We start from the raw sequence: 20,750 nt of genomic DNA on the forward strand, positions 1-20,750 counted from the left end.
GTGACAGTTTTATCTCTTTGTGACAGTTTTATCCCAGTGTGACAGTTTTATCCCGATGTGTCAGTTTTATCCCGGTGTGACAGTTTTTTCCCAGTGTGTCAGTTTTATCACAGTGTGACAGTTTTATCCCAGTATGACAGTTTTATCCCGATGTATCAGTTTTATCCCAGTGTGACAGTTTTACGCCGGTGTATCAGTTTTATCCCAGTGTGACAGTTTTATCCCGGTGTCACAGCTTTATCCCAGTGTGACAGTTTTTATCCCGGTGTGACAGTTTTATCCCAGAGTGACAGTTTTATCCCGGTGTATCAGTTTTATCCCGTTGTATCAGTTTTATCTCAATGTGTCAGTTTTATCTCGGTGTGACAGTTTTATCCCTGTGTGTGAATTTTATCCCAGAGTGACAGTTTTATGCCGGTGTGACAGTTTTATCCCAGTGTGTCAGTTTTATCCCGGTGTGACAGTTTTATCCCGGTGAGTCAGTTTTATCTCAATGTGTCAGTTTTATCTCGGTGTGACATTTTTATCCCAGTGTGACAGTTTTATCACAGTGTCTCAGTTTTTTCCCAGTGTGACAGTTTAATCCCAGTGTGTCAGTTTTATCCCGGTGTGACAGATTTATCCCAGTGTGACAGTTTTACCTCAGTGTGTCAGTTTTATCCCAGTGTGTCAGTTTTATCCCAGAGTGACAGTTTTATCCCAGTGTGTCAGATTTATTCAGGTGTGACAGTTTTATCCCGGTGTGACAGTTTTATGCCAGAGTGACAGGTTTATCCCAGAGTGACAGTTTTATCCCAGTGTGTTAGTTTTAACCCAGTGTCTCAGTTTTTTCCCAGTGTGACAGTTTTATCCCAGTGTGTCAGTTTAATCCCAGTGTCTCAGTTTTTTCCCAGTGTGACAGTTTTATCCCAGTGTGTCAGTTTTATCCCGGTGTGACAATTTTATCACAGTGTGTCAGGTTTATCCCCGTGTGACAGTTTTATCCCAGTGTGACAGTTTTATCCCAGTATGACAGTTTTATCCCGATGTATCAGTTTTATCCCAGTGTGACAGTTTTATGCCGGTGTATCAGTTTTATCCCGGTGTGTCAGTTTTATCCCGGTGTCACAGCTTTATCCCAGTGTGACAGTTTTTATCCCGGTGTGACAGTTTTATCCCAGAGTGACAGTTTTATCCCGGTGTATCAGTTTTATCACAATGTGTCAGTATTATCTCGGTGTGACAGTTTTATCCCAGTGTTTGAATCTGATCCCAGAGCGACAGTTTTATGTCGGTGTGTCAGTTTTATCCCAGTGTGACAGTTTTATCCTGGTGTGACAGTTTAATCCCAGAGTGACAATTTTATCCCGGTGTGTCAGTTTTATCCCAGTGTGACAGTTTTATCCCTGTGTGTCAGTTTTATCCCGGTGTGACAGTTTTATCGCAGAGTGACATTTTTATCCCGGTGTGACAGCTTTATCCCAGTGTGACAGATTTATCCCGGTGTGATAGATTTATCCCAGCGTGTCACTTTTAACCAGTGTGACAGGTTTATCCCAGTGTGACAGTTTTATCCCGGTGTGACAGTTTTATCCCAGAGTGGCAGTTTTATTCCGGTGTGTCAGTTTTATCCCGGTGTGACAGTTTTATCCCAGAGTGACATTTTTATCCCGGTGTGACAGCTTTATCCCAGTGTGACAGATTTATCCCGGTGTGATAGATTTATCCCAGCGTGTCACTTTTAACCAGTGTGACAGGTTTATCCCAGTGTGACAGTTTTATCCCGGTGTGACATTTTTATCCCAGAGTGGCAGTTTTATCCCGGTGTGTCAGTTTTATCCCAGTGTGGCAGTTTTATCCGGGTGTGACAGTTTTATCCCAGAGTGACAGTTTTATCCCGGTGTGTCAGTTTTATCCCAGTGTGACAGCTTTATGCCAGTGTGACAGATTTATCCAGGTGTGTCAGGTTTATCCCGGTGTGACAGTTTTTTCCCAGTGTGACAGTTTTATCCCGGTGTGACAGTTCTATCCCGGTGTGACAGTTTTATGCCAATGTGTCAGTTTTATCCCGGTGTCACAGTTTTATCCCGGTGTGACAGTTTTATCCCAGTGTGTCAGTTTCATCCCAGTGTGACAGATTTATCCCGGTGTGTCAGTTCTATCCCGGTGTGACAGTTTTATCCCAGTGTGACAGTTTTATCCCGGTGTGACAGTTCTATCCCAGTGTGACAGTTTTATCCCAGTGTGACAGTTCTATCCCGGTGTGTCAGTTTTATCCCAGTGTGACAGCTTTATCCCGGGTGTGACAGTTTTATGGTGGAGTGTCAGTTTTATCCCAGAGTGACAGTTTTATCCCGGTGTGACAGTTCTATCCCGGTGTGTCAGTTTTATCCCAGTGTTACAGCTTTATCCCGGGTGTGACAGTTTTATGGCGGAGTGTCAGTTTTATCCCAGAGTGACAGTTTTATTCCGGTATGACAGTTTTTTCCCAGTGTGTCAGTTTTATCCCGGTGTGACAGTTTATCTCAGTGTGACAGTTTTATCCCAGAGTGACAGTTTTATCCCAGGGTGTCCGTTGTATCCCTGTGTGACAGTTTTCTCCCTGTGTGACAGTTTTATCCCAGTGTGACAGTTTTATCCCAGAGTGACAGTTTTATCCCGGTGTGACAATTTTATCCCGGAGTGACAGTTCTATCCCGGTGTGTCAGTTTTATCGCAGTGTTTCAGTTTTATCCCGGTCTGACAGTTTTATCCCAGTGTGACAATTTTATCCCAGTGTGACAGTTTTATTCCGGTGTATCAGTTTTATCCCGGTGTGACAGCTTTATCCCAGTGTGTCAGTTTTATCCCAGTGTGACAGATTTATCCCGGTGTGTCAGTTCTGTCCCGGTGTGACAGTTTTATCCCAGTGTGACAGTTTTATCCCGGTGTGACAGTTCTATCCCAGTGTGACAGTTTTAGCCCGGTGTGACAGTTCTATCCCGGTGTGTCAGTTTTATCCCAGTGTGACAGCTTTATCCCGGGTGTGACAGTTCTATGGCGGAGTGTCAGTTTTATCCCAGAGTGACAGTTTTATCCCGGTGTGACAGTTTTTTCCCAGTGTGTCAGTTTTATCCCGGTGTGACAGTTTTATCCCAGGGTGTCCGTTGTATCCCGGTGTGACAGTTTTCTCCCGGTGTGACAGTTTTATCTCAGTGTGACAGTTTTATCCCAGAGTGACAGTTTTATCCCGGTGTGTCAGTTTTATCCCGGTGTGACAGTTTTATCTCAGTGTGACAGTTTTATCCCAGATAGACAGTTTTATCCCAGTGTGACAGTTTTATCCCAGTGTGACAGTTTTATCCCGGTGTGTCAGTTTCATCCCGGTCTGACAGTTTTATCCCAGTGTGACAGTTTTATCCCAGAGTGACAGTTTTATCCCGGTGTGTCAGTTTTATCCCGGTGTGACAGTTTTATCCCGATGTGACAGTTCTATCCCAGTGTGACAGTTTTCTCCCGGTGTGTCAGTTTTATCACGGTGTGTCAGTTTTATCCCGGTGTGACAGTTTTATCCTGGAGTGACAGTTCTATCCCGGTGTGTCAGTTTTATGCCAGTGTGACAGTTTTATCCCAGAGTGACAGTTTTATGCCAGTGTGACAGTTTTATCCCAGAGTGACAGTTTTATCCCGGTGTGACAGTTCTATCCCAGAGTGACAGTTTTCTCCCAGTGTGTCAGCTTTATCCCGGTGTGTCAGTTATATCCCGGTGTGACAATTTTATCCCAGAGTGACAGTTTTATCCCGGTGTGTCAGTATTATCCCGGTGTGACAGCTTTATGCCAGTGTGACAGATTTATCCAGGTGTGTCAGGTTTATCCCGGTGTGACAGTTTTTTCCCAGTGTGACAGTTTTATCCCGATGTGACAGTTCTATCCCGGTGTGACAGTTTTATGCCAATGTGTCAGTTTTATCCCGGTGTCACAGTTTTATCCCGGTGTGACAGTTTTATCCCAGTGTGTCAGTTTCATCCCAGTGTGACAGATTTATCCCGGTGTGTCAGTTCTATCCCGGTGTGACAGTTTTATCCCAGTGTGACAGTTTTATCCCGGTGTGACAGTTCTATCCCAGTGTGACAGTTTTATCCCAGTGTGACAGTTCTATCCCGGTGTGTCAGTTTTATCCCAGTGTGACAGCTTTATCCCGGGTGTGACAGTTTTATGGTGGAGTGTCAGTTTTATCCCAGAGTGACAGTTTTATCCCGGTGTGACAGTTCTATCCCGGTGTGTCAGTTTTATCCCAGTGTTACAGCTTTATCCCGGGTGTGACAGTTTTATGGCGGAGTGTCAGTTTTATCCCAGAGTGACAGTTTTATTCCGGTATGACAGTTTTTTCCCAGTGTGTCAGTTTTATCCCGGTGTGACAGTTTATCTCAGAGTGACAGTTTTATCCCAGAGTGACAGTTTTATCCCAGGGTGTCCGTTGTATCCCTGTGTGACAGTTTTCTCCCGGTGTGACAGTTTTATCTCAGTGTGACAGTTTTATCCCAGAGTGACAGTTTTATCCCGGTGTGACAATTTTATCCCGGAGTGACAGTTCTATCCCGGTGTGTCAGTTTTATCGCAGTGTTTCAGTTTTATCCCGGTCTGACAGTTTTATCCCAGTGTGACAATTTTATCCCAGTGTGACAGTTTTATTCCGGTGTATCAGTTTTATCCCGGTGTGACAGCTTTATCCCAGTGTGTCAGTTTTATCCCAGTGTGACAGATTTATCCCGGTGTGTCAGTTCTGTCCCGGTGTGACAGTTTTATCCCAGTGTGACAGTTTTATCCCGGTGTGACAGTTCTATCCCAGTGTGACAGTTTTAGCCCGGTGTGACAGTTCTATCCCGGTGTGTCAGTTTTATCCCAGTGTGACAGCTTTATCCCGGGTGTGACAGTTTTATGGCGGAGTGTCAGTTTTATCCCAGAGTGACAGTTTTATCCCGGTGTGACAGTTTTTTCCCAGTGTGTCAGTTTTATCCCGGTGTGACAGTTTTATCCCAGGGTGTCCGTTGTATCCCGGTGTGACAGTTTTCTCCCGGTGTGACAGTTTTATCTCAGTGTGACAGTTTTATCCCAGAGTGACAGTTTTATCCCGGTGTGTCAGTTTTATCCCGGTGTGACAGTTTTATCTCAGTGTGACAGTTTTATCCCAGATAGACAGTTTTATCCCAGTGTGACAGTTTTATCCCAGTGTGACAGTTTTATCCCGGTGTGTCAGTTTCATCCCGGTCTGACAGTTTTATCCCAGTGTGACAGTTTTATCCCAGAGTGACAGTTTTATCCCGGTGTGTCAGTTTTATCCCGGTGTGACAGTTTTATCCCGATGTGACAGTTCTATCCCAGTGTGACAGTTTTCTCCCAGTGTGTCAGTTTTATCCCGGTGTGTCAGTTTTATCCCGGTGTGACAGTTTTATCCTGGAGTGACAGTTCTATCCCGGTGTGTCAGTTTTATGCCAGTGTGACAGTTTTATCCCAGAGTGACAGTTTTATGCCAGTGTGACAGTTTTATCCCAGAGTGACAGTTTTATCCCGGTGTGACAGTTCTATCCCAGAGTGACAGTTTTCTCCCAGTGTGTCAGCTTTATCCCGGTGTGTCAGTTATATCCCGGTGTGACAATTTTATCCCAGAGTGACAGTTCTATCCTGGTGTGTCAGTTTTATCCCAGTGTGACAGTTTTATCCCAGAGTGACAGTTTTATCCCAGTGTTTCAGTTTTATCCCGTTGTGACAGTTTTATCCCAGAGTGACAGTTTTCTCCCAGTGTGTCAGTTTTATCCCAGTGTGACAATTTTATCCCAGTGTGACAGTTTTATCCCAGTATGACGGTTTTATTCCGGTGTATCAGTTTTATCCCGGTGTGACAGCTTTATACCAGTGTGTCAGATTTATCCCGGTGTGACAGATTAATCCCGGTGTGTCAGTTTTATCCCAGTGTGACAGATTTATCCCAGAGTGACAGTTTTATCCCGGTGTGACAACTTTATCCCAGTGTGACAGATTTATCCCGGTGTGACAGTTTTATCCCAGCATGTCACTTTTATTCCAGTGTGACAGTTTTATCCGAGTGACAGTTTTATCCCGATGTGTCAGGTTTATCCCCGTGTGACAGTTTTATCCCGGTGTGACAGTTTTATCCCAGGGTGTCCGTTTTATCCCAGTGTGACAGTTTCCTCCCGGTGTGACAGTTTTATCTCGGTGTGACAGTTTTATCCCAGAGTGACAGTTTTATCCCGGTGTGTCAGTTTTATCCCGGTGTGACAGCTTTATCCCAGTGTGACAGATTTATCCCGGTGTGTCAGGTTTATCCCGGTGTGACAGTTTTTTCCCAGTGTGACAGTTTTATCCCGGTGTGACAGTTCTATCCCGGTGTGACAGTTTTATCCCAGTGTGTCAGTTTTATCCCAGTGTGGCAGTTTAATCCCGGTGTGACAGTTTTATCCCAGTGTGTCAGTTTTATCCCAGTGTGACAGATTTATCCCGGTGTGACAGTTTTATCCCAGTGTGTCAGTTTTATCCCGGTGTGACAGTTTTATCCCAGTGTGTCAGTTTTATCCCAGTGTGACAGTTTAATCCCGGTGTGACAGTTTTATCCCAGTGTGTCAGTTTTATCCCGGTGTGACAGTTTTATCTCAGTGTGACAGTTTTATCCCAGATAGACAGTTTTATCCCAGTGTGACAGTTTTATCCCAGTGTGACAGTTTTATCCCAGAGTGACAGTTTTATCCCGGTGTGTCAGTTTTATCCCGGTGTGACAGTTTTATCCCGATGTGACAGTTCTATCCCAGTGTGACAGTTTTCTCCCAGTGTGTCAGTTTTATCCCGGTGTGTCAGTTTTATCCCGGTGTGACAGTTTTATCCTGGAGTGACAGTTTCCTCCCGGTGTGTCAGTTTTATCCCAGAGTGACAGTTTTATCCCGGTGTGACAGTTTTATGCCAGTGTGACAGTTTTATCCCAGAGTGACAGTTTTCTCCCAGTGTGTCAGTTTTATCCCGGTGTGTCAGTTTTATCCCGGTGTGACAGTTTTATCCCGGAGTGACACTTCTATCCCGGTGTGTCAGTTTTATCCCAGAGTGACAGTTTTATCCCGGTGTGACAGTTTTATGCCAGTGTGACAGTTTTATCCGTGTGACAGTTTTATCCCGGTGTGTCAGGTTTATCCCCGTGTGACAGTTTTATCCCGGTGTGACAGTTTTATCCCAGGGTGTCCGTTTTATCCCAGTGTGACAGTTTCCTCCCGGTGTGACAGTTTTATCTCAGTGTGACAGTTTTATCCCAGAGTGACAGTTTTATCCCAGTGTGTCAGTTTTATCCCGGTGTGACAGCTTTATCCCTGTGTGACAGATTTATCCCGGTGTGTCAGGTTTATCCCGGTGTGACAGTTTTTTCCCAGTGTGAGAGTTTTATCCCGGTGTGACAGTTCTATCCCGGTGTGACAGTTTTATCCCAGTGTGTCAGTTTTATCCCAGTGTGACAGTTTAATCCCGGTATGACAGTTTTATCCCAGTGTGTCAGTTTTATCCCAGTGTGACAGATTTATCCCGGTGTGTCAGTTCTATCCCGGTGTGACAGTTTTATCCCAGTGTGACAGTTTTATCCCGGTGTGACAGTTCTATCCCGGTGTGACAGTTTTATCCCAGTGTGTCAGTTTTATCCCAGTGTGACAGTTTTATCCCGGTGTGACAGTTCTATCCCGGTGTGACAGTTTTATCCCAGTGTGACAGCTTTATCCCGGGTGTGACAGTTTTATGGCGGAGTGTCACTTTTATCCCAGAGTGACAGTTTTATCCCGATGTGACAGTTTTTTCCCAGTGTGTCAGTTTTATCCCGGTGTGACAGTTTTATCCCAGGGTGTCCGTTTTATCCCAATCTGACAGTTTCCTCCCGGTGTGACAGTTTTATCTCAGTGTGACAGTTTTATCCCAGAGTGACAATTTTTTCCCGGTGTGTCAGTTTTATCTCGGTGTGACAGTTTTATCTCAGTGTGACAGTTTTATCCCAGTGTGACAGTTTTATCCCGGTGTGTCAGTTTCATCCCGGTCTGACAGTTTTATCCCAGTGTGACAGTTTTATCCCAGAGTGACAGTTTTATCCCGGTGTGTCAGTTTTATCCCGGTGTGACAGTTTTATCCCGATGTGACAGTTCTATCCCAGAGTGACAGTTTTCTCCCAGTGTGTCAGTTTTATCCCGGTGTGTCAGTTTTATCCCGGTGTGACAGTTTTATCCCGGAGTGACAGTTCTATCCCGGTGTGTCAGTTTTATCCCAGAGTGACAGTTTTATCCCGGTGTGACAGTTTTATGCCAGTGTGACAGTTTTATCCCAGAGTGACAGTTTTATCCCGGTGTGACAGTTCTATCCCAGAGTGACAGTTTTATCCCAGAGTGACAGTTTTATGCCAGTGTGACAGTTTCATCCCAGAGTGACAGTTTTATCCCGGTGTGACAGTTCTATCCCAGAGTGACAGTTTTCTCCCAGTGTGTCAGCTTTATCCCGGTGTGTCAGTTATATCCCGGTGTGACAATTTTATCCCAGAGTGACAGTTCTATCCTGGTGTGTCAGTTTTATCCCAGTGTGACAGTTTTATCCCAGAGTGACAGTTTTATCCCAGTGTTTCAGTTTTATCCCGGTGTGACAGTTTTATCCTGGAGTGACAGTTCTATCCCGGTGTGTCAGTTTTATGCCAGTGTGACAGTTTTATCCCAGAGTGACAGTTTTATGCCAGTGTGACAGTTTTATCCCAGAGTGACAGTTTTATCCCGGTGTGACAGTTCTATCCCAGAGTGACAGTTTTCTCCCAGTGTGTCAGCTTTATCCCGGTGTGTCAGTTATATCCCGGTGTGACAATTTTATCCCAGAGTGACAGTTCTATCCTGGTGTGTCAGTTTTATCCCAGTGTGACAGTTTTATCCCAGAGTGACAGTTTTATCCCAGTGTTTCAGTTTTATCCCGTTGTGACAGTTTTATCCCAGAGTGACAGTTTTCTCCCAGTGTGTCAGTTTTATCCCAGTGTGACAATTTTATCCCAGTGTGACAGTTTTATCCCAGTATGACGGTTTTATTCCGGTGTATCAGTTTTATCCCGGTGTGACAGCTTTATACCAGTGTGTCAGATTTATCCCGGTGTGACAGATTAATCCCGGTGTGTCAGTTTTATCCCAGTGTGACAGATTTATCCCAGAGTGACAGTTTTATCCCGGTGTGACAACTTTATCCCAGTGTGACAGATTTATCCCGGTGTGACAGTTTTATCCCAGCATGTCACTTTTATTCCAGTGTGACAGTTTTATCCGAGTGACAGTTTTATCCCGATGTGTCAGGTTTATCCCCGTGTGACAGTTTTATCCCGGTGTGACAGTTTTATCCCAGGGTGTCCGTTTTATCCCAGTGTGACAGTTTCCTCCCGGTGTGACAGTTTTATCTCGGTGTGACAGTTTTATCCCAGAGTGACAGTTTTATCCCGGTGTGTCAGTTTTATCCCGGTGTGACAGCTTTATCCCAGTGTGACAGATTTATCCCGGTGTGTCAGGTTTATCCCGGTGTGACAGTTTTTTCCCAGTGTGACAGTTTTATCCCGGTGTGACAGTTCTATCCCGGTGTGACAGTTTTATCCCAGTGTGTCAGTTTTATCCCAGTGTGGCAGTTTAATCCCGGTGTGACAGTTTTATCCCAGTGTGTCAGTTTTATCCCAGTGTGACAGATTTATCCCGGTGTGACAGTTTTATCCCAGTGTGTCAGTTTTATCCCGGTGTGACAGTTTTATCCCAGTGTGTCAGTTTTATCCCAGTGTGACAGTTTAATCCCGGTGTGACAGTTTTATCCCAGTGTGTCAGTTTTATCCCGGTGTGACAGTTTTATCTCAGTGTGACAGTTTTATCCCAGATAGACAGTTTTATCCCAGTGTGACAGTTTTATCCCAGTGTGACAGTTTTATCCCAGAGTGACAGTTTTATCCCGGTGTGTCAGTTTTATCCCGGTGTGACAGTTTTATCCCGATGTGACAGTTCTATCCCAGTGTGACAGTTTTCTCCCAGTGTGTCAGTTTTATCCCGGTGTGTCAGTTTTATCCCGGTGTGACAGTTTTATCCTGGAGTGACAGTTTCCTCCCGGTGTGTCAGTTTTATCCCAGAGTGACAGTTTTATCCCGGTGTGACAGTTTTATGCCAGTGTGACAGTTTTATCCCAGAGTGACAGTTTTCTCCCAGTGTGTCAGTTTTATCCCGGTGTGTCAGTTTTATCCCGGTGTGACAGTTTTATCCCGGAGTGACACTTCTATCCCGGTGTGTCAGTTTTATCCCAGAGTGACAGTTTTATCCCGGTGTGACAGTTTTATGCCAGTGTGACAGTTTTATCCGTGTGACAGTTTTATCCCGGTGTGTCAGGTTTATCCCCGTGTGACAGTTTTATCCCGGTGTGACAGTTTTATCCCAGGGTGTCCGTTTTATCCCAGTGTGACAGTTTCCTCCCGGTGTGACAGTTTTATCTCAGTGTGACAGTTTTATCCCAGAGTGACAGTTTTATCCCAGTGTGTCAGTTTTATCCCGGTGTGACAGCTTTATCCCTGTGTGACAGATTTATCCCGGTGTGTCAGGTTTATCCCGGTGTGACAGTTTTTTCCCAGTGTGAGAGTTTTATCCCGGTGTGACAGTTCTATCCCGGTGTGACAGTTTTATCCCAGTGTGTCAGTTTTATCCCAGTGTGACAGTTTAATCCCGGTATGACAGTTTTATCCCAGTGTGTCAGTTTTATCCCAGTGTGACAGATTTATCCCGGTGTGTCAGTTCTATCCCGGTGTGACAGTTTTATCCCAGTGTGACAGTTTTATCCCGGTGTGACAGTTCTATCCCGGTGTGACAGTTTTATCCCAGTGTGTCAGTTTTATCCCAGTGTGACAGTTTTATCCCGGTGTGACAGTTCTATCCCGGTGTGACAGTTTTATCCCAGTGTGACAGCTTTATCCCGGGTGTGACAGTTTTATGGCGGAGTGTCACTTTTATCCCAGAGTGACAGTTTTATCCCGATGTGACAGTTTTTTCCCAGTGTGTCAGTTTTATCCCGGTGTGACAGTTTTATCCCAGGGTGTCCGTTTTATCCCAATCTGACAGTTTCCTCCCGGTGTGACAGTTTTATCTCAGTGTGACAGTTTTATCCCAGAGTGACAATTTTTTCCCGGTGTGTCAGTTTTATCTCGGTGTGACAGTTTTATCTCAGTGTGACAGTTTTATCCCAGTGTGACAGTTTTATCCCGGTGTGTCAGTTTCATCCCGGTCTGACAGTTTTATCCCAGTGTGACAGTTTTATCCCAGAGTGACAGTTTTATCCCGGTGTGTCAGTTTTATCCCGGTGTGACAGTTTTATCCCGATGTGACAGTTCTATCCCAGAGTGACAGTTTTCTCCCAGTGTGTCAGTTTTATCCCGGTGTGTCAGTTTTATCCCGGTGTGACAGTTTTATCCCGGAGTGACAGTTCTATCCCGGTGTGTCAGTTTTATCCCAGAGTGACAGTTTTATCCCGGTGTGACAGTTTTATGCCAGTGTGACAGTTTTATCCCAGAGTGACAGTTTTATCCCGGTGTGACAGTTCTATCCCAGAGTGACAGTTTTCTCCCAGTGTGTCAGTTTTATCCCGGTGTGTCAGTTATATCCCGGTGTGACAATTTTATCCCAGAGTGACAGTTCTATCCTGGTGTGTCATTTTTATCCCAGTGTGACAGTTTTATCCCAGAGTGACAGTTTTATCCCAGTGTTTCAGTTTTATCCCGTTGTGACAGTTTTATCCCAGAGTGACAGTTTTCTCCCAGTGTGTCAGTTTTATCCCAGTGTGACAATTTTATTCCAGTGTGACAGTTTTATCCCAGTATGACGGTTTTATTCCGGTGTATCAGTTTTATCCCGGTGTGACAGCTTTATACCAGTGTGTCAGATTTATCCCGGTGTGACAGATTTATCCCGGTGTGTCAGTTTTATCCCAGTGTGACAGATTTATCCCAGAGTGACAGTTTTATCCCGGTGTGACAACTTTATCCCAGTGTGACAGATTTATCCCGGTGTGACAGTTTTATCCCAGCGTGTCACTTTTATTCCAGTGTGACAGTTTTATCCGAGTGTGACAGTTTTATCCCGGTGTGTCAGGTTTATCCCCGTGTGACAGTTTTATCGGTGTGACAGTTTTATCCCAGGGTGTCCGTTTTATCCCAGTGTGACAGTTTCCTCCCGGTGTGACAGTTTTAACTCAGTGTGACAGTTTTATCCCAGAGTGACAGTTTTATCCCGGTGTGTCAGTTTTATCCCGGTGTGACAGCTTTATCCCAGTGTGACTGATTTATCCCGGTGTGTCAGGTTTATCCCGGTGTGACAGTTTTTTCCCAGTGTGACAGTTTTATCCCGGTGTGACAGTTCTATCCCGGTGTGACAGTTTTATCCCAGTGTGTCAGTTTTATCCCAGTGTGACAGTTTAATCCCGGTGTGACAGTTTTATCCCAGTGTGTCAGTTTTATCCCAGTGTGACAGATTTATCCCGGTGTGTCAGTTCTATCCCGGTGTGACAGTTTTATCCCAGTGTGACAGTTTTATCCCGGTGTGACAGTTCTATCCTGGTGTGACAGTTTTATCCCAGTGTGTCAGTTTTATCCCAGTGTGACAGTTTTATCCCGGTGTGACAGTTCTATCCCGGTGTGACAGTTTTATCCCAGTGTGACAGCTTTATCCCGGGTGTGACAGTTTTATGGCGGAGTGTCAGTTTTATCCCAGAGTGACAGTTTTATCCCGGTGTGACCCTTTTTTCCCAGTGTGTCAGTTTTATCCCGGTGTGACAGTTTTATCCCAGGGTGTCCGTTTTATCCCAGTCTGACAGTTTCCTCCCGGTGTGACAGTTTTATCTCAGTGTGACAGTTTTATCTCAGTGTGACAGTTTTATCCCAGATAGACAGTTTTATCCCAGTGTGACAGTTTTATGCCAGTGTGACAGTTTTTTCCAGGTGTGTCAGTTTTATCCCGGTGTGACAGTTTTATCTCAGTGTGACAGTTTTATCCCAGATAGACAGTTTTATCCCAGAGTGACAATTTTTTCCCGGTGTGTCAGTTTTATCTCGGTGTGACAGTTTATCTCAGTGTGACAGTTTTATCCCAGATAGACAGTTTTATTTCAGTGTGACAGTTTTTTCCAGGTGTGTCAGTTTTATCCCGGTGTGTCAGTTTTATCCCGGTATGACAGTTTTATCTCAGTGTGACAGTTTTATCCCAGATAGACAGTTTTATCCCAGTGTGACAGTTTTATGACAGTGTGACAGTTTTTCCCAGGTGTGTCAGTTTTATCCCAGTGTGTCAGTTTTATCCCGGTTTGACAGTTTTATCCCAGGGTGTCCGTTTTATCCCAGTGTGACAGTTTCCTCCCGGTGTGACACTTTTATCTCAGTGTGACAGTTTTATCCCAGAGTGACAATTTTTTCCCGGTGTGTCAGTTTTATCCCGGTGTGACAGTTTTATCTCAGTGTGACAGTTTTATCCAAGATAGACAGTTTTATCCCAGTGTGACAGTTTTATTCCAGTGTGACAGTTTTTCCCAGGTGTGTCAGTTTTATCCCGGTGTGACAGTTCTATCCCGGTGTGACAGTTTTATCCCGGTGTGTCAGTTTTATCCCGGTGTGACAGTTTTATCCCAGAGTGACAGTTCTATCCCAGAGTGACAGTTTTCTCCCAGTGTGTCAGTTTTATCTCGGTGTGTCAGTTTTATCCCGGTGTGACAGTTTTATCCCGGACTGACAGTTCTATCCCGGTGTGTCAGTTTTATCCCAGTGTGACAGTTTTTTCCCGGTGTGACAATTTTATGCCAGTGTGACAGTTTTATCACAGTGTGACAATTTTATCCCGGAGTGACAGTTCTATCCCGGTGTGTCAGTTTTATCCCAGTGTTTCAGTTTTAACCCGGTGTGACAGTTTTATCCCAGAGTGACACTTTTCTCCCAGTGTGTCAGTTTTATCCCAGTGTGACAATTTTATCCCAGTGTGACAGTTTTATTCCGGTGTATCAGTTTTATCCCGGTGTGACAGCTTTATCCCAGTGTGACAGATTTATCCTGGTGTGACAGATTTATCCCAGTGTGTCAGTTTTATCCCAGTGTGACAGATTTATCCCAGTGTGACAGTTTTATCCCGGTGTGACAGCTTTATCCCAGTGTGACAGATTTATCCCGGTGTGACAGTTTTGTCCCAGCGTGTCACTTTTATTCCAGTGTGACAGTTTTATCCCGGTGTGACAGTTTTATCCCAGTGTGACAGTTTTATCCCGGTGTGTCAGTTTTATCCCAGTGTGGCAGTTTTATCCCGGTGTGACAGTTTTAACTCAGTGTGACAGTTTTATCCCGGTGTGTCAGTTTTATCCCAGTGTGGCAGTTCTATCCCAGTGTGACTGTTTTATCCCAGAGTGATAGTTTTTTCCCGGTGTGTCAGTTTTATCCCGGTGTGTCAGTTTTATTTCAGTGTGACTGTTTTATACCGGTGTCACAGTTCTATCCTGGTGTGTCAGTTTTATCCCAGTGTGACAGTTTTATCCCAGAGTGACAGTTTTATCCCAGTGTGTCAGGATTATCCCCGTGTGACAGTTTTATCTCTTTGTGACAGTTTTATCCCAGTGTGACAGTTTTATCCCGATGTGTCAGTTTTATTCCGGTGTGACAGTTTTTTCCCAGTGTGTCAGTTTTATCCCAGTGTGACAGTTTTATCCCAGTATGACAGTTTTATCCCGATGTATCAGTTTTATCCCAGTGTGACATTTTTATCCCGGTGTCACAGCTTTATCCCAGTGTGACAGTTTTTATCCCGGTGTGACAGTTTTATCCCGGTGTCACAGCTTTATCCCAGTGTGACAGTTTTATCCCAGTATGACAGTTTTATCCCGGTGTATCAGTTTTATCCCAGTGTGACAGTTTTATCCCGGTGTCACAGCTTTATCCCAGTGTGACAGTTTTTATCCCGGTGTGACAGTTTTATCCCAGAGTGACAGTTTTATCCCGGTGTATCAGTTTTATCCCGGTGTGACAGTTTTATCCCTGTGTGTGAATTTTATCCCAGAGTGACAGTTTTATCCCGGTGTGACAGTTTTATCCCGGTGTGACAGATTTATCCCAGTGTGTCAGTTTTATCCCGGTGTGACAGTTTTACCTCAGTGTGACAGTTTTATGCCAGAGTGACAGGTTTATCCCAGAGTGACAGTTTTATCTCAGTCTGTTAGCTTTATCCCGGTGTGACAATTTTATCCCAGTGTGTCAGGTTTATCCCCGTGTGACAGTTTTATCCCAGTGTGACAGTTTTATCCCGGTGTGTCAGTTTTATCCCAGTGTGACAGTTTTATCCCAGTATGACAGTTTTATCCCGATGTATCAGTTTTATTCCTGTGTGACAGTTTTATGCCGGTGTATCAGTTTTATCCCGGTGTGTCAGTTTTATCCCGGTGTCACAGCTTTATCCCAGTGTGACAGTTTTTATCCCGGTGTGACAGTTTTATCCGAGAGTGACAGTTTTATCCCGGTGTATCAGTTTTATCACAATGTGTCAGTATTATCTCGGTGTGACAGTTTTATCCCAGTGTTTGAATCTTATCCCAGAGTGACAGTTTTATGTCGTTGTGTCAGTTTTATCCCAGTGTGACAGTTTTATCCTGGTGTGACAGTTTTATCCCAGAGTGACAGTTTTATCCCGGTGTGTCAGTTTTATCCCAGTGTGACAGTTTTATCCCTGTGTGCCAGTTTTCTCCCGGTGTGACAGTTTTATCTCAGTGTGACAGTTTTATCCCAGAGTGACAGTTTTATCCCGGTGTGTCAGTTTTATCCCGGTGTGACAGTTTTATCTCAGTGTGACAGTTTTATCCCAGATAGACAGTTTTATCCCAGTGTGACAGTTTTATCCCAGTGTGACAGTTTTATCCCGGTGTGTCAGTTTCATCCCGGTCTGACAGTTTTATCCCAGTGTGACAGTTTTATCCCAGAGTGACAGTTTTATCCCGGTGTGTCAGTTTTATCCCGGTGTGACAGTTTTATCCCGATGTGACAGTTCTATCCCAGTGTGACAGTTTTCTCCCAGTGTGTCAGTTTTATCCCGGTGTGTCAGTTTTATCCCGGTGTGACAGTTTTATCCTGGAGTGACAGTTCTATCCCGGTGTGTCAGTTTTATGCCAGTGTGACAGTTTTATCCCAGAGTGACAGTTTTATGCCAGTGTGACAGTTTTATCCCAGAGTGACAGTTTTATCCCGGTGTGACAGTTCTATCCCAGAGTGACAGTTTTCTCCCAGTGTGTCAGCTTTATCCCGGTGTGTCAGTTATATCCCGGTGTGACAATTTTATCCCAGAGTGACAGTTCTATCCTGGTGTGTCAGTTTTATCCCAGTGTGACAGTTTTATCCCAGAGTGACAGTTTTATCCCAGTGTTTCAGTTTTATCCCGTTGTGACAGTTTTATCCCAGAGTGACAGTTTTCTCCCAGTGTGTCAGTTTTATCCCAGTGTGACAATTTTATCCCAGTGTGACAGTTTTATCCCAGTATGACGGTTTTATTCCGGTGTATCAGTTTTATCCCGGTGTGACAGCTTTATACCAGTGTGTCAGATTTATCCCGGTGTGACAGATTAATCCCGGTGTGTCAGTTTTATCCCAGTGTGACAGATTTATCCCAGAGTGACAGTTTTATCCCGGTGTGACAACTTTATCCCAGTGTGACAGATTTATCCCGGTGTGACAGTTTTATCCCAGCATGTCACTTTTATTCCAGTGTGACAGTTTTATCCGAGTGACAGTTTTATCCCGATGTGTCAGGTTTATCCCCGTGTGACAGTTTTATCCCGGTGTGACAGTTTTATCCCAGGGTGTCCGTTTTATCCCAGTGTGACAGTTTCCTCCCGGTGTGACAGTTTTATCTCAGTGTGACAGTTTTATCCCAGAGTGACAGTTTTATCCCGGTGTGTCAGTTTTATCCCGGTGTGACAGCTTTATCCCAGTGTGACAGATTTATCCCGGTGTGTCAGGTTTATCCCGGTGTGACAGTTTTTTCCCAGTGTGACAGTTTTATCCCGGTGTGACAGTTCTATCCCGGTGTGACAGTTTTATCCCAGTGTGTCAGTTTTATCCCAGTGTGACAGTTTAATCCCGGTGTGACAGTTTTATCCCAGTGTGTCAGTTTTATCCCAGTGTGACAGATTTATCCCGGTGTGTCAGTTTTATCCCAGTGTGACAGTTTAATCCCGGTGTGACAGTTTTATCCCAGTGTGTCAGTTTTATCCCGTTGTGACAGTTTTATCTCAGTGTGACAGTTTTATCCCAGATAGACAGTTTTATCCCAGTGTGACAGTTTTATCCCAGTGTGACAGTTTTATCCCGGTGTGTCAGTTTCATCCCGGTGTGACAGTTCTATCCCGGTGTGACAGTTTTATCCCGGTGTGTCAGTTTTATCCCGGTGTGACAGTTTTATCCCAGAGTGACAGTTCTATCCCAGAGTGACAGTTTTCTCCCAGTGTGTCAGTTTTATCTCGGTGTGTCAGTTTTATCCCGGTGTGACAGTTTTATCCCGGACTGACAGTTCTATCCCGGTGTGTCAGTTTTATCCCAGTGTGACAGTTTTTTCCCGGTGTGACAATTTTATGCCAGTGTGACAGTTTTATCACAGAGTGACAATTTTATCCCGGAGTGACAGTTCTATCCCGGTGTGTCAGTTTTATCCCAGTGTTTCAGTTTTAACCCGGTGTGACAGTTTTATCCCAGAGTGACACTTTTCTCCCAGTGTGTCAGTTTTATCCCAGTGTGACAATTTTATCCCAGTGTGACAGTTTTATTCCGGTGTATCAGTTTTATCCCGGTGTGACAGCTTTATCCCAGTGTGACAGATTTATCCTGGTGTGACAGATTTATCCCAGTGTGTCAGTTTTATCCCAGTGTGACAGATTTATCCCAGTGTGACAGTTTTATCCCGGTGTGACAGCTTTATCCCAGTGTGACAGATTTATCCCGGTGTGACAGTTTTGTCCCAGCGTGTCACTTTTATTCCAGTGTGACAGTTTTATCCCGGTGTGACAGTTTTATCCCAGTGTGACAGTTTTATCCCGGTGTGTCAGTTTTATCCCAGTGTGGCAGTTTTATCCCGGTGTGACAGTTTTAACTCAGTGTGACAGTTTTATCCCGGTGTGTCAGTTTTATCCCAGTGTGGCAGTTCTATCCCAGTGTGACTGTTTTATCCCAGAGTGATAGGTTTTTCCCGGTGTGTCAGTTTTATCCCGGTGTGTCAGTTTTATTTCAGTGTGACTGTTTTATACCGGTGTCACAGTTCTATCCTGGTGTGTCAGTTTTATCCCAGTGTGACAGTTTTATCCCAGAGTGACAGTTTTATCCCAGTGTGTCAGGATTATCCCCGTGTGACAGTTTTATCTCTTTGTGACAGTTTTATCCCAGTGTGACAGTTTTATCCCGATGTGTCAGTTTTATCCCGGTGTGACAGTTTTTTCCCAGTGTGTCAGTTTTATCCCAGTGTGACAGTTTTATCCCAGTATGACAGTTTTATCCCGATGTATCATTTTTCTCCCAGTGTGACAGTTTTATCCCGGTGTCACAGCTTTATCCCAGTGTGACAGTTTTTATCCCGGTGTGACAGTTTTATCCCGGTGTCACAGCTTTATCCCAGTGTGACAGTTTTATCCCAGTATGACAGTTTTATCCCGGTGTATCAGTTTTATCCCAGTGTGACAGTTTTATCCCGGTGTCACAGCTTTATCCCAGTGTGACAGTTTTTATCCCGGTGTGACAGTTTTATCCCAGAGTGACAGTTTTATCCCGGTGTATCAGTTTTATCTCAATGTGTCAGTTTTATCTCGGTGTGACAGTTTTATCCCTGTGTGTGAATTTTATCCCAGAGTGACAGTTTTATCCCGGTGTGACAGTTTTATCCCGGTGTGACAGATTTATCCCAGTGTGTCAGTTTTATCCCGGTGTGACAGTTTTACCTCAGTGTGACAGTTTTATGCCAGAGTGACAGGTTTATCCCAGAGTGACAGTTTTATCTCAGTCTGTTAGCTTTATCCCGGTGTGACAATTTTATCCCAGTGTGTCAGGTTTATCCCCGTGTGACAGTTTTATCCCAGTGTGACAGTTTTATCCCGGTGTGTCAGTTTTATCCCAGTGTGACAGTTTTATCCCAGTATGACAGTTTTATCCCGATGTATCAGTTTTATTCCTGTGTGACAGTTTTATGCCGGTGTATCAGTTTTATCCCGGTGTGTCAGTTTTATCCCGGTGTCACAGCTTTATCCCAGTGTGACAGTTTTTATCCCGGTGTGACAGTTTTATCCGAGAGTGACAGTTTTATCCCGGTGTATCAGTTTTATCACAATGTGTCAGTATTATCTCGGTGTGACAGTTTTATCCCAGTGTTTGAATCTTATCCCAGAGTGACAGTTTTATGTCGTTGTGTCAGTTTTATCCCAGTGTGACAGTTTTATCCTGGTGTGACAGTTTTATCCCAGAGTGACAGTTTTATCCCGGTGTGTCAGTTTTATCCCAGTGTGACAGTTTTATCCCTGTGTGCCAGTTTTCTCCCGGTGTGACAGTTTTATCTCAGTGTGACAGTTTTATCCCAGAGTGACAGTTTTATCCCGGTGTGTCAGTTTTATCCCGGTGTGACAGTTTTATCTCAGTGTGACAGTTTTATCCCAGATAGACAGTTTTATCCCAGTGTGACAGTTTTATCCCAGTGTGACAGTTTTATCCCGGTGTGTCAGTTTCATCCCGGTCTGACAGTTTTATCCCAGTGTGACAGTTTTATCCCAGAGTGACAGTTTTATCCCGGTGTGTCAGTTTTATCCCGGTGTGACAGTTTTATCCCGATGTGACAGTTCTATCCCAGTGTGACAGTTTTCTCCCAGTGTGTCAGTTTTATCCCGGTGTGTCAGTTTTATCCCGGTGTGACAGTTTTATCCTGGAGTGACAGTTCTATCCCGGTGTGTCAGTTTTATGCCAGTGTGACAGTTTTATCCCAGAGTGACAGTTTTATGCCAGTGTGACAGTTTTATCCCAGAGTGACAGTTTTATCCCGGTGTGACAGTTCTATCCCAGAGTGACAGTTTTCTCCCAGTGTGTCAGCTTTATCCCGGTGTGTCAGTTATATCCCGGTGTGACAATTTTATCCCAGAGTGACAGTTCTATCCTGGTGTGTCAGTTTTATCCCAGTGTGACAGTTTTATCCCAGAGTGACAGTTTTATCCCAGTGTTTCAGTTTTATCCCGTTGTGACAGTTTTATCCCAGAGTGACAGTTTTCTCCCAGTGTGTCAGTTTTATCCCAGTGTGACAATTTTATCCCAGTGTGACAGTTTTATCCCAGTATGACGGTTTTATTCCGGTGTATCAGTTTTATCCCGGTGTGACAGCTTTATACCAGTGTGTCAGATTTATCCCGGTGTGACAGATTAATCCCGGTGTGTCAGTTTTATCCCAGTGTGACAGATTTATCCCAGAGTGACAGTTTTATCCCGGTGTGACAACTTTATCCCAGTGTGACAGATTTATCCCGGTGTGACAGTTTTATCCCAGCATGTCACTTTTATTCCAGTGTGACAGTTTTATCCGAGTGACAGTTTTATCCCGATGTGTCAGGTTTATCCCCGTGTGACAGTTTTATCCCGGTGTGACAGTTTTATCCCAGGGTGTCCGTTTTATCCCAGTGTGACAGTTTCCTCCCGGTGTGACAGTTTTATCTCAGTGTGACAGTTTTATCCCAGAGTGA

The sequence above is a fragment of the Chiloscyllium plagiosum genome, unplaced genomic scaffold (genome assembly GCF_037043375.1).
Source record: "Chiloscyllium plagiosum isolate Xiang-an unplaced genomic scaffold, Cpla_swu_hap1 HiC_scaffold_22, whole genome shotgun sequence".
Classification (NCBI taxonomy): domain Eukaryota; kingdom Metazoa; phylum Chordata; class Chondrichthyes; order Orectolobiformes; family Hemiscylliidae; genus Chiloscyllium; species Chiloscyllium plagiosum.